The following is an 11,196-nucleotide window of genomic DNA, read 5'->3' as shown; positions in this document are numbered from 1 at the left end:
GTGGTCTTGTACGCAAGAGCAGCCTGGATGGTGGCAATACCTTTCCCAGTGAGAGGAAAGAGCAAGGCCCATCAGTGGCCGCAAACCCTTCAACAAGCCCAGAAGAAACAGGGAGGTTCGGCTGTAGGGGAAACGGAGAGTGGATGGTTTACGGAGGCAGTCCTGGTAGGAGGGGCAGCCTACCCGGTACCAGGAGTGAGGAGAGCCGACCGACAGACGCACACCTGGCAACAAGCCCGAGAGAAATGAGGTTTGGTAGCAGAGAAAGTGGAGAGAGGAGAGTCTATGGTGGAAGTACTGGACTTATGGGCAGGGAGGCTGGCAGCAATAACTCACCCAATGCAGACAGCAGAGTAAGTCTGTCAGCGGCCATGCAACTAGCAACAAGCCCACCAAGAACACAAAGAGAGGGGAGGTTTGGCAGTGGAGGGAGCGGAGAGTGGAGGTTTTACGGTGGCGGTACTGGACGTTTGAGTAGCGTCGGTAGTGCAGACGGGGCCAGTATCAGCACCGGTTATTACCAAGTGATCAGTCCACCAAGTAGCTACACAAGTAGTGGACCAAGACTCAGTGGTGCTGGCAGCGGTGGCAGGCTCAGCTCAGGTAGTGTTGTCAGGCGCAGTAGCAGCGTAGGCAGTGGTGGCAGGTTAAGTAGTTCAGGCAGTGGCGGCAGACTCAGTAACTCACCTGGGAGCTACAGGAGTAGCAGCTCCGGAAGGTTCGCTGGCACAGGCAGCGGCGAATGGAAACCAGTTTACAGCTCAGCTAGCGGACGTAGGAGTGCAGGGCAATCAGGTGGAGGGGGGACAACCAGCAGCCAAAGAGCCCCAAGCCCAGGGGGGAGGATGGGTGCCAGCATGGGTAGTGGTGGGTGGCTGAGCAGCTCAACAGGTGGTGGGAGCACGTCGAAACCAAGCAGCGGTGGAAGCAACGACAGAATTAGCAGCCGAACTGGAGGACGGATCAGCAGCTCCTCTGGGTCAGGGAGGACCAATAGCACCGGGGGGAGGGTGATCAGCAGCAGCGACCGGCCAATCAGGAGCACCGGCAGTGGAGCCGGAGGCAGGAAGGAGAGAATCAGCGTTTGTAAGATGGCGGCTCTGTCAATCTCAGCAGCTGGGAGGGAGAGAAGTCAGGAGAGACGAAGAGGAGCTCAGAGGTCCCAGCAGCAGCAGCAGCAGCAGCAGGCTGCAGGTGAGAGCGGCTGCTTTACATCACACAGCAAACGTCACTTTAATGGTGCAGCGTGAAGGATTTAGTGGTGTGTAGCGGTGAGGTTGCAGATTGAAACCAACAAGGATTCACGCTCAATTTGCTTTTTCTTGATCCGTATAAAAAGTCTAATCCTCCATTTGTCACACCACAAAATGGTCTTTCCCTTCTTTCTTTCAAGCAGTAAAATATTACTATAGATACTATTCTAAATTCTACTCACTGCACCTTTAAGTAACATCAACATGCTTAAAAAGTAAAAACTAATGTCAAATATTTCATAAAAGTTGATCATCGTGAAGTAAATATTAACAAAAATACATTTTAAAGTGAAAATTTCAGTATTTGGAATAAAAGCTGCTTTAAAAAAGTCAAATTAAACATAGTTTTATTACAGTATATATAGAAATAAAGAATAATGTCTTCCTTGCAGCTACGTCTCCTCTCGTCCAGCGATGGCTGATCACCGGCGTCGGTGTCACGAGCGCCGATCCTGATGGCCTCGATGACATCATGCGCCTGTGATTGGATGGCTCGGAGTGACATCATCCTGAAGACATTCATGAGTGTAAAAAAGGAAACTAGTCTACTGGCAAACAATCTTTAAACGTCTTCTTTTAAACGAAGAGAACAAACAACTTACTTACTTGAGTAAAAGTACTAATACAAGTCGAGTCATACCAAAGTAAAAGCAGGAAGAGGGTCTGAGATTGATTCATTATTAGTGTTTTAGTCTGGTGCCTCCAAGACGAGCAAAAACACACTGTTGTTTGAAGTTTTCTGACTTTTCTCTAATATTGGAAACTTCATCTTTAACAGGAGGAGGAGGATAAAACGGTGTTTCGCTCACTTTTTGTCTTCAATAATAGTAGAAACATTCAGGTGAAAATTGCGTCACAAACACTTTGTAGTTTAAAGTCGACTTTAAGAGACTTTGTTAATTTTTCTCTTTGCGTTTTGTCACTAAAAGCATTTTCCAGCTGTTCAGTTGATGTGTGCATTTGAAACTGTGTGGCGTTACCCTTTAAGTTTCCCTGGTGTTTCATGTGTTCTCTAACAGCTTTGGTGTCTCCTCACTTTAATGCTCCTGGTATAATCATCAGGGTTGTATTTGCTCAGCTGTGTGTTTGACGTCTCTCATCAAACTCTTTGTTCATTTTACTCTGAGAATAAAGCTGATAAATGAGCCGCGTCCTGTTAAACTCTTGTAATATCTGAACATGATAAAAGAGGAGTTAAACTCCCTCTGATAAAACTGAATGAGGCCCTCTGTTGGATAAAGGTATGCTGAAGGTGTCACAGCCACATACGTCTAACAGATAAAGTACCAAAAGAACCCTTTCTGCTTCATCATGTGTGAACACGTCAGTCTTCACAGCTCTTTTAGATCATCCAACATACTCAGAGACACTAACAATGATTAATCTGAGACTTTTATGTCCTCTTACCCTTTAAAGAATAATTACTCATCACTCTTTTGCAATCTTAAAACAAACACTAAGGTCAGTCAATACAAAACTCCATTGAGAAATCTGCTAATTTTACCTTCTCTTGCTTTCTACACACATTCTGTGCACGTTCATGCAGCATGACGACCCTCCAGTTAAACACTGTCACCGTTCACAGATTATATGATATCACCTTAACTTTAGTCAAACTACAGTGTTTCTCTTCCAGAGGAGGAAGTGCAGCTCACTCAGCTCACTCTTTTACAGATGGACTGGATCAGTCCTGGTCTACAGAGGACACTCTGTATTATTGTATCATTCTGCATAATCGTGTATTGTGCTTTGGTTGGAGAGTCTGGTGAGGAGGATTTACGTCCTGCACAACAAACCTCTCAGCATTCCTCAAGAGTCTCAGCAGGAACATCTAATGTTGGAGCTGCTGTTCGGGCCAAGGATGATGATGACGACGATACTTTCTTCTTTCCTACTTTATTTTACAGTTTCTAATGATAAATGGTCCTTTAACCTGCGGTAGTTTGTGGGGTTCAGATGAGTCGTTCCTCTCACACTTAAACAACCTTTGGAAGCTTTCAGGTAACGATTGATTGATTGAAAATAGGATCATTAAATCAACGCTGAGGTCTCCTCTGAGAACAGGAAATGTTGGTGTGTTTCCAGCCAGCAGGGGGCAGAAGCCCCCCCCAGTCTGTGTGTCCAGGTGTGACCATCACCCCCCCCCCTTCACCTAATGACTTCATTCTTCCTGCTGCTACTTTGATCTGCAATAATTCATCATCATTGATTATTGATTCTGCTTTAATGATCTGAATCTGTAAAGTAGTTAAAGCTGTCAGATAAATGGAGGCCAGTAAAAAGTACACTATTTCCTATGAGGTTTGGTGCAGTAGAGGAAATACTCACCTCAAGCAGGACTAAGTACATGGACTTTCTGGTTAAACACATCCTGCCTACAGGACACCTCTCCAGGTGCCCTGTAGAGGGCAGTACAGAGCAGGGAGGGCGGTGTCTGTCTCTTTCTGACCCCGGGGGGGCAGCAGAGTGTCCACCTGCAGACAGGTGAGGAGGACAGAGTCAAAGCTAGACGTTAACAGGTGAATAAACTTTATTCAGGGCGACTTTAAAGAGACTATCTGCTGATTCTGATGTAAGGGCACAGCAGCAGTAAACCTGTCCGACCTCACGAAGCCAGCAGTGCCCCCCCCCCTGTGATGCTGAAGGCTCGCCGGAGGATTTATTGCACCATGACAGGAGGGTGTGACTTGATTGACAGCAGTTTGGCAGCTGAGCAGAGAAAGTTATGGAGGGCAGTCAGAGAGTGAAACAGGTCCGTCTGCAGGTTTCATACATTCATGCATCTTATTCCTTCTGACACACACAACCCCTGCTGGCCGCTCACCTCACTTCATTTCACTTCACTTATTCCAAGAAGAGCAGCTTTCATGTCTGATCAGTGAGGAACCTCACAGCCAATCAGCTGCTCCATTCAGAGTTATTTCTTATATGGGGTAAAAACTTGTTGGCAGTTTCACTAAAATTTGGTAAAAATTTAATGGAGTTTGGCGGAAAAACAGCCATTCCTAAACCAGAGCTTTATTTGTATTTACTCTTGAACTACTGCTCTTACATGAATTTAAATGATTTAGAATAACTACATACAATTTAGTCCTGTGTCGCTACATGGCCGAATACAGGGGGAGGGTGTGTGTGTGTGTTCTCATGCATGTATAAACCTGACTGTGTGTTTTCTCTGTGTTATTTCCCACAGGCCTGTTGGAACAGAGCCTCAGATATGTGAGGTATGAAGTGCAAAGAAAAACAAGAGAAAGTATTTTACTTCTCTCTCTCTCACGAAATAATTAAGCTGCCTCTAATCTCTGCAGTGATCTGATGATTCACTGTGATTTGTTTTAATCTCGATGGGTTTCTTTCTCACTGGTCGTGAGCCAATAAACTGAGAAGGCCGTTGCCGCGGCGATGACGCACACCTGTCACCGTGACGACAGTGACTTTACCTGGACCTGCATCAAGCACAACATGAATCGCTTCACTTATCCAAATCCCATCTGAGTAGAAAAGTGTTTTCAGACGTGTGAAAACAGATTCAGTTAAATCATCAGGAAATAAACCTGCAAAGCAAATGTTGAGCTTAATCGTTTTTGGTGTCCTGCCTCTACCGAGGACTCCAAGATGAACTGTTCTCACATGTGGTTAGTGAGGAACATCACAGCCAATCAGCTGCTTTAGGCTGAATTTCAGAGGTTTTTCCTGCACACAGGATAAAAAACATTTACTGACAGATTTCGCTAGAATTTGGTAGAAATTGAATGGAGTTTGGTGAAGAGACGCTAACATCTTAACTGGAGCATTTTTGTATTTTCTCATGAACTACTGAGAAGAATGTGCAGCACTGATGGCGCTTGAGGGGCTTTCACTGTCTTGTTCATGTTGTCACTGAATGCTGTTCAACTGACTCGAGTTTGTGTTCTTAGCAGACGGTGAAATATATTGACTGACTGAACAAAAACCTGGTAAAAAATGAATGGAGTTTGGTGGAAAGATGCCAACTTCTAATCCGTCTGAATATTTTACAGACTTTTTGTATGTAGCCTGAAGAAACCTTCCATCACTTGATCGGGTGAAGACAGATGAGCTGACAGCAGGCTAACACACCAGGGTGTGTGTGTGTGTGTGAACAGAGTTAAAGTGGAAGAACTGAACCATGTTAACACAAAAGCACGACACATTTGCCAGCCTGAGATAGACACTTGGCAGCAGATGAATAGAAACTGATCAGCTGTCAGTTGTTCATCTGTGGTGTGTGTGTGTGTGTGTGTGTGTTCAACTGTGATTAAAATCATTATCAAACCAGGCTCGTTCTGTCTTTTATCTGTTCCTGACATTTCACTGATAAAAGAAATAAACTGTTGAACAGACATCAGACATACGGGGGCTCTGACCTGCACTGCAGCCGGCCACCAGGGGGGCGATCCAGCTGTTTTGGGGAGCGGTCCTGTCGGCCATCTTTAAATCCAGACAGCGGTCTGAGCTGTATGGGACTACTGATGGTGTCTTTGTACCGTAAATATCTATATTCTCTTTTTTCTAAAGATGTTTCTCGATTATGCGACAACACACGAGGACAAATTTCTGTGACTCAACACCGTGTCCTGACACCAGGTAATCATCCGATGGTCAGACGCTCCTCCTGTCGTCGTCACCATGGAAACAAACCCCGTAGCGACCAGCTGAGTTCTGACTCTCTGCCCTCGTTCGTCCTTTTTAAAGTGACATCAGACGTTAGCTCAGTGAAAGCGATCAGCCGACAGCAGCAGGTTGTTCTTCTGATATCAGCTCTCTGTGACCTCCCTCCTCCCTCATCAGAAGCTCATTCGGGTTTCTGGGGGGAGACGAGGAGCTATCGGACAGAAGACTCCTCATTCAGCTGCTGATGCTCCATTAAGAAGCTTTCAGGCCTCAGACACAGAAACCAGGCGTCTGACTACAGCTCAGCTCTGAACGGCGCCCAGTTAAGACTCAGCGCTGGCTGTTAGGACATGGTGACCGACAGGCATCAGGAGACGCCGTCCGCCATCTTGAAAAGACTCGTCAAACCCAAACTGGGCTCATAGCTGCAGATCCTGTAAAGATGAAGGCCTTCGAACAGACTGCATCACCTCCTCACTGTTTAGATGTCTCTGATTGGGTGTCACCTTTCAGTGCTTCGGCCTGTGGTACCGCTTCACTCTGTCGGGTTGATTACAGCATTTTATTCAGAATTTGATCATTATTGGATGATCGTTTACTGCCAGCGTTTTGGCTGCTGCTTTTGACAAAATCACCAAAGTTGCAGCTGAAACAAACTGAGACATTTGTCCCTGAAGTCTGAGACTCATTTTCTTTTCTAGTTTGTGTTTTTAATTGTCCCAAAACCTCAAAAACACCTTTGCAGACATTGCAAAGACTGCTGGGAGCCAAACTTTGGCTCAGCCAGAGAAAAGCAGCAGCAGCAGGTACGAGTCACCTCGACGTTTCCTTTTATGGTGAAAATGTGCAGCAGGAGGTCCTAAATGAGGAGTGGGCAGGTTGGAACAACACAGCGTCGACAGCCAGATAAAACTGAGAATGAACACAAAGAATCACACAAATAAAACAAGGAGTCTGAATCCAGACCAGCAGTGTTGGTGCAATAACTGCATAGTTTTCTTTATGTCATGTCAATGGGCCAAAACCATGAAACACAGAGCCAGCCCATAGTGTTTAGACTGGGATGCCCACATACTTTTCATCTGTTTGGAAGTTTAAGACATTAAAAAAAAAAACCACATGTTGACAGGCTAAAATTCAGTAAAAATCTAATGGAGTTTGGTGGAAAGACGCCAACTTCTATTAACAGAGAGTCTTTGAACGTGTTTAAAATGTGTTGGAATATTTTAAATCCTGATGGTCAGACGAAGGGTTGGGGTCAGAAAGAGAGAAGAAGAAGATTTATGAAACAGAGAAAACCCAGAGGTAATTAAAGGAAACTTGTAAAGAATCCAGGCGCGGTCACAGCCTGAGGAGGAGGAGGAGGAGGAGGAGGAGGAGGAGGAGGAGGCTTGTTGTCTCCTTCAGGTCATACATGATTTATTTCATGTCACTTTCCTTCAGTAAAACCAGTAAAACCACAGTGTAGAAACACTCTAATGAGTAAAAGTGCTGCATTCAGACTCTTTTAGTAAAAGTACTAAAAATATGACGATGAAGGTGGAGCTCATGTTAATGACTTTATATCCTTCTGCTACTTTAGTCTGTACTAATACATCAGCATTGATTTTTGATCAGATTCTGTTTTAATGATCTAATCTGTAACTGAACCTAAAAACTACAGTATTTACTATGAGGTTTGGTGGAGGAGAAGTAAAGTGCAAGTATGTCAAAATTGTACTTGATGATTTTATACTTCTGCTCCACTTTGAAAATGAATAGATGATCATTTATAAAATATGTTGCATTAATAGACAGTTAGATTTATTATAATTATTGTTTAAAGAGATGAGCTTCATTTTGAGCAGTGACACACACATAAGGAGTCATTCTGCATCAACAAACATGGATCATTAATTCTTAGTTTTTATTAACTAATCTTTTAGTTTTAACGCCCATTTCCTCAGAGTAAAGAAGTAAATACCCTGAGAGAGCAGAGAAACAGTGTCAGTGGGAATAAAGGAAAGTGATTGGCTGTGATGTCGACCTGTCCTGCTACCAGAGGCTCACCTGTGCTGTGTCAGGTAAAGAGCTCAGACACCTGACTGTTCTGGTCGTCTCAGCTTGAACGCTTTGGAAGAACAACTGGCTAAAACAAGCTCTTCTAGTGGACCTACTGTGATCAGGTGCAGTTGTCCCAAAGGATCACGTTGCAGCCATTGCAGCCCGTTTGGTGGCTGCTGGCTGAGGTGATCTACTGGACCAGTTCCAACACTTTTACTACCTACCAGTCACTCACACACCAGGATGTGGACAGAGAGGATCATGGGGTAGAAACACCAGAGTGACCCTTTAAGCTGAGTTCCTGTGTGTGGATTTTATCATAAATTCAGTCACCATATGACTCCTACTGTGATAACATCCTGATCGGCCCTCCATCACCTGCAGGCACAAACCTGCTGCTCAGACATGAATCAGTGCTCTACAGTACAACAGCCACAGGGGACACTTCCTGCTTCAGTGCTCTACAGCTCTACAGTAACGCAGCATTAGACACTTCCTGCTTCAGTGCTCTACAGCTCTACAGTAACGCATTAGACACTTCCTGCTTCAGTGCTCTACAGCACTACAGTAACACATTAGACACTTCCTGCTTCAGTGCTCTACAGCTCTACAGTAACGCAGCATTAGACACTTCCTGCTTCAGTGCTCTACAGCTCTACAGTAACGCATTAGACACTTCCTGCTTCAGTGCTCTACAGCTCTACAGTAACGCATTAGACACTTCCTGTTTCAGTGCTCTACAGCTCTACAGTAACGCATTAGACACTTCCTGCTTCAGTGCTCTACAGCTCTACAGTAACGCATTAGACACTTCCTGCTTCAGTGCTCTACAGCTCTACAGTAACACATTAGACACTTCCTGCTTCAGTGCTCTACAGCACTACAGTAACGCATTAGACACTTCCTGCTTCAGTGCTCTACAGCACTACAGTAACGCATTAGACACTTCCTGCTTCAGTGCTCTACAGCTCTACAGTAACGCATTAGACACTTCCTGCTTCAGTGCTCTACAGCACTACAGTAACGCATTAGACACTTCCTGCTTCAGTGCTCTACAGCACTACAGTAACACATTAGACACTTCCTGCTTCAGTGCTCTACAGCTCTACAGTAACACATTAGACACTTCCTGCTTCAGTGCTCTACAGCTCTACAGTAACGCAGCATTAGACACTTCCTGCTTCAGTGCTCTACAGCACTACAGTAACGCATTAGACACTTCCTGCTTCAGTGCTCTACAGCTCTACAGTAACGCAGCATTAGACACTTCCTGCTTCAGTGCTCTACAGCTCTACAGTAACACATTAGACACTTCCTGCTTCAGTGCTCTACAGCTCTACAGTAACGCATTAGACACTTCCTGCTTCAGTGCTCTACAGCACTACAGTAACGCATTAGACACTTCCTGCTTCAGTGCTCTACAGCTCTACAGTAACACATTAGACACTTCCTGCTTCAGTGCTCTACAGCTCTACAGTAACGCATTAGACACTTCCTGCTTCAGTGCTCTACAGCTCTACAGTAACACATTAGACACTTCCTGCTTCAGTGCTCTACAGCACTACAGTAACGCATTAGACACTTCCTGCTTCAGTGCTCTACAGCTCTACAGTAACACATTAGACACTTCCTGCTTCAGTGCTCTACAGCACTACAGTAACGCATTAGACACTTCCTGCTTCAGTGCTCTACAGCACTACAGTAACGCAGCATTAGACACTTCCTGCTTCAGTGCTCTACAGCTCTACAGTAACGCATTAGACACTTCCTGCTTCAGTGCTCTACAGCTCTACAGTAACACATTAGACACTTCCTGCTTCAGTGCTCTACAGCACTACAGTAACGCATTAGACACTTCCTGCTTCAGTGCTCTACAGCTCTACAGTAACGCATTAGACACTTCCTGCTTCAGTGCTCTACAGCTCTACAGTAACGCATTAGACACTTCCTGCTTCAGTGCTCTACAGCACTACAGTAACGCATTAGACACTTCCTGCTTCAGTGCTCTACAGCTCTACAGTAACACATTAGACACTTCCTGCTTCAGTGCTCTACAGCTCTACAGTAACGCAGCATTAGACACTTCCTGCTTCAGTGCTCTACAGCTCTACAGTAACACATTAGACACTTCCTGCTTCAGTGCTCTACAGCACTACAGTAACGCATTAGACACTTCCTGCTTCAGTGCTCTACAGCACTACAGTAACACATTAGACACTTCCTGCTTCAGTGCTCTACAGCTCTACAGTAACGCATTAGACACTTCCTGCTTCAGTGCTCTACAGCTCTACAGTAACGCATTAGACACTTCCTGCTTCAGTGCTCTACAGCACTACAGTAACGCATTAGACACTTCCTGCTTCAGTGCTCTACAGCTCTACAGTAACGCAGCATTAGACACTTCCTGCTTCAGTGCTCTACAGCTCTACAGTAACACATTAGACACTTCCTGCTTCAGTGCTCTACAGTAACGCAGCATTAGACACTTCCTGCTTCAGTGCTCTACAGCTCTACAGTAACACATTAGACACTTCCTGCTTCAGTGCTCTACAGCTCTACAGTAACGCATTAGACACTTCCTGCTTCAGTGCTCTACAGTAACGCAGCATTAGACACTTCCTGCTTCAGTGCTCTACAGCTCTACAGTAACGCATTAGACACTTCCTGCTTCAGTGCTCTACAGCTCTACAGTAACGCATTAGACACTTCCTGCTTCAGTGCTCTAAGCTCTACAGTAACGCATTAGACACTTCCTGCTCCAGTGCTCTACAGCACTACAGTAACACATTAGACACTTCCTGCTTCAGTGCTCTACAGCTCTACAGTAACACATTAGACACTTCCTGCTTCAGTGCTCTACAGCTCTACAGTAACACATTAGACACTTCCTGCTTCAGTGCTCTACAGCTCTACAGTAACGCAGCATTAGACACTTCCTGCTTCAGTGCTCTACAGCTCTACAGTAACGCATTAGACACTTCCTGCTTCAGTGCTCTACAGCTCTACAGTAACGCAGCATTAGACACTTCCTGCTTCAGTGCTCTACAGCTCTACAGTAACGCATTAGACACTTCCTGCTTCAGTGCTCTACAGCTCTACAGTAACGCATTAGACACTTCCTGCTTCAGTGCTCTACAGCTCTACAGTAACGCATTAGACACTTCCTGCTTCAGTGCTCTACAGCTCTACAGTAACGCATTAGACACTTCCTGCTTCAGTGCTCTACAGCTCTACAGTAACGCATTAGACACTTCCTGCTTCAGTGCTC

The sequence above is a fragment of the Pempheris klunzingeri genome, chromosome 17 (assembly GCF_042242105.1).
Source record: "Pempheris klunzingeri isolate RE-2024b chromosome 17, fPemKlu1.hap1, whole genome shotgun sequence".
Classification (NCBI taxonomy): domain Eukaryota; kingdom Metazoa; phylum Chordata; class Actinopteri; order Acropomatiformes; family Pempheridae; genus Pempheris; species Pempheris klunzingeri.
This window is presented reverse-complemented; position numbering follows the sequence as displayed.